Source organism: Cucumis melo, chromosome 5, assembly GCF_025177605.1.
Source record: "Cucumis melo cultivar AY chromosome 5, USDA_Cmelo_AY_1.0, whole genome shotgun sequence".
Classification (NCBI taxonomy): domain Eukaryota; kingdom Viridiplantae; phylum Streptophyta; class Magnoliopsida; order Cucurbitales; family Cucurbitaceae; genus Cucumis; species Cucumis melo.
Window position 1 is genome coordinate 16,111,321 of NC_066861.1, and position 3,225 is coordinate 16,114,545.

At 35.6% G+C, this 3,225-nt stretch overlaps 1 long non-coding RNA gene across 1 annotated transcript; it reads left to right on the forward strand.

The window, feature by feature from the left end:
• The first annotated feature begins 504 nt into the window (after positions 1 to 504).
• Positions 505 to 2,410, forward strand: LOC127149525 (uncharacterized). The gene is made up of 3 exons (XR_007821222.1): positions 505 to 603; positions 850 to 898; positions 2,143 to 2,410. It is a non-coding gene; the product is annotated as an uncharacterized LOC127149525 (long non-coding RNA).
• Positions 2,411 to 3,225: the final 815 nt, after the last annotated feature.

The following is a 3,225-nucleotide window of genomic DNA, read 5'->3' on the forward strand; positions in this document are numbered from 1 at the left end:
ATGTGGAAAAAAAATAGAAATTAAGTGTAAATATATATATTTATATATTAAATGGTTTTATAAAGTAAATTAAAGAAGAGAAAGAAAAGAAAGGATAAAAAGAAAAAAAAAAGAGAAGAAAATTTCATTTTTTTTCTTTTCTTCTTCTTCTCTTCCCATCGCCGCCAAACATTTAATAGAAAATTCTGGTTTTTAATTCGGTTTGAACTCTTCAAAAGAAATTAAGAGGTGAGATTTACATTTACTGAAAGCTAACTCATTTTCAAACAAATTGTATGAAGAAAGTTGGAGCAAATTCGGATATTCATTGGGTGCTTTTTGATGAAGAAAATAGGGCAGTTTGTTTTCACTCGAAATCAGGAGGTCTCTGGTTTTTCTTATATTTCAGAGTGTATCGGTGGAGTTAGTATCTCTATTTAGTATGCTTGGAAAGTTTATTCAATTTACTACAACTTTCATGAAGAAATCATGAACCAAAAATGACTAAAAATCAGTTAAATTGTAGGGAAAAGTTAAAGGGGTCGTGCGTGCGATTGTGGAAGTTGTTCTGTTTCGAGGGTTATCTGAGTTTATTCATAGGAAATCAGATTTACATGTCTTCATGTAAGTTTTATAAGATCTCAAAATGAAGATTTTGATATAAAGAACACTCATTTTGGTTAAATATTGAGAAAATTATAGTCATTTGAAGTTTATGTTAGAAATCTTGAAATTTCAGAGAGTTGTTGAAATAGGATTTTATTTCTTAAGCCTTGTTTTCGTAAACATCATCTTTGGTGCGACATGTTATGTATATCTTTAGAAAACCAGAATGTTTAGAGTTCTAATACTCGGTTGGGTTGTTGGCAGGCCAAGAAGAATTAAACCGAGCTTATGACCAAGGATCTAGCCTAAGACGGTGAGTGACAAAACCAACTTTGAAATATTTTCCATAACTGTTATTATGATTGAATGCGATAAATGTTTATTTACAAAGCCATGAAAGGTATTTGAATTTCATGACTATTTTCAAGTATGCATTTAGAGACTAGATTTCTTAAAGAAATTTATGCTAGCACGTAGATATTAAATGTTTGGAAAGTATTTAAACCATAATGTTTTAAGCAAAGCATGAATTAGTAAGAAGTTCAGTTTTAAGAACTATAGTTTTCCACGAAAGAGCTGAGTAAAGTTCAAGCTTTGTGTAAAATTTATAAGCAGGCATGTCTTAATATTTATAGATGATTTATGAAATTTTCATTAACTACATGACTGAGATCTTGAGCCTGAGGCTAGAGATTACCGTGTGCACACTAGTTAGATTCCGTTGTTGATGTTGAGTGTACTCCGTAACAACGATACTGTCGTGAGTGCTGGGTGAACCCCACTACGACAAAGACAATGGAAGTGTTGGGCAGACCCCACTACATCGTAGAGCTTGTAAACGTTGTTGTACTGGGTGTACCCTACACAACGTAGATTTGTCATGTTAGTTAAAATGCTTCGATATACTTGATATGTCTTGCTAGATTTCAATGACGAACATGCTGAGTACTTGAGAAAGCTATTCTTACTACTATATGTTTACATTTACGACTTGTATAAACAGATTTATATGTGTAAAGTTTTCATATGCTCTTATATTTAAATTCATAGTTTTAAATCGAGTCACTCACTGAGCTTCATAGCTCATCCTTTCCAAAATGTTTTACCCATTTTTCAGGTAGAGATTGAGTTTCTGGTGCCTGATAGACTGCCTTAGTCTGCTGAAGCTTCATTATCGATTGCCAGTACGTGTTTTGAGTTGGGCATAGAGTCTATTGTGTTATGATGTATATGAAGGGATGAAAACCCTTTACAGCGGAATAATTACAGAAATCCAATTTTAATTGGAACCTTAAAAATACCAATACATTGGCAAAAAATTACAAAAACAATTTTAATCGATATACTTGATATGCCTTGCTAGATTTCAATGACGAACATGCTGAGTATTTGAGAAAGCTATTCTTACTACTATATGTTTACATTTACGACTTGTATAAACAGATTTATATGTGTAAAGTTTTCATGTGCTCTTATATTTAAATTCATAGTTTTAAATTGAGTCACTCACTGAGCTTCATAGCTCATCCTTTCCAAAATGTTTTACCCATTTTTCAGGCAGAGATCGAGTTTCCGGTGCCTGATAGACTGCCTTAGTCTGCTGAAGCTTCGTTATCGATTGCCAGTACGTGTTTTGAGTTGGGCATAGAGTCTATTGTGTTATGATGTATATGAAGGGATGAAAACCCTTTCAGCGAAATAATTACAGAAATCCAATTTTAATTGGAACCTTAAAAATACCAATACATTGGCAAAAAATTACAAAAACAATTTTTTATGGTTAAACATGCTTTGAATAAAAAATACAGAGAAGAAAACTTACGCTCATTGACGACTCTGAATCTACCTGTAACGACCCAACTTTCCGGACTAAGCTGAGGTCACTACCAAATACCAAAACTCGACCATTCAACATAAAATTTAAAACGGACCAGTTACGATTCATTAAAACATTAGAAACCTTACAAAAGACAGTTTCGGGCCCTATTTTAAATAAATCAAAAAGTCACAAAATAAAAATATCAAGTCACCAGTTCGAAATCACAAGTCAAAATATTCTGACAAAAATACATAGCGGAAGCGATAAGAAAACCAGACGCGTCCATATGGCCTTCACGCATCCTTCCTGCCTCTCGTCGGTCTGCCCCTCGCTGTACCCCTACCTGAAAAGTTAAAGAAGAGAAAGGGTGAGTATAAACATACCCAGTAAGGGACCCACTACTGGGCCCGTTAGGGGACAACAGTTAACTTTCTATTCGGGGGTACCCTACATATCAGTCTAGTGCTCCCGAAGGATGCACATATCAGTCTAGTGCTCCCGAAGGATGCACATATCAGTCTAGTGCTCCCGAAGGATGCACATATCAGTCTAGTTCCCCCGAAGGAAGCACATATCAGTCTAGTGCTCCCGAAGGACGCACATATCAGTCTAGTGCTCCCGAAGGACGCACATATCAGTCTAGTGCTCCCGAAGGACGCACATATCAGTCTAGTGCTCCCGAAGGATGCACATATCAGTCTTGTGCTCCCGAAGGATGCACATATCAGTCTAGTGCTCCCGAAGGATGCACATATCCGTAAGGCACACTACCCCATAGATGAAGCTAACCGTTACCCCTCAGTCCAAACTAAACTGTCTAT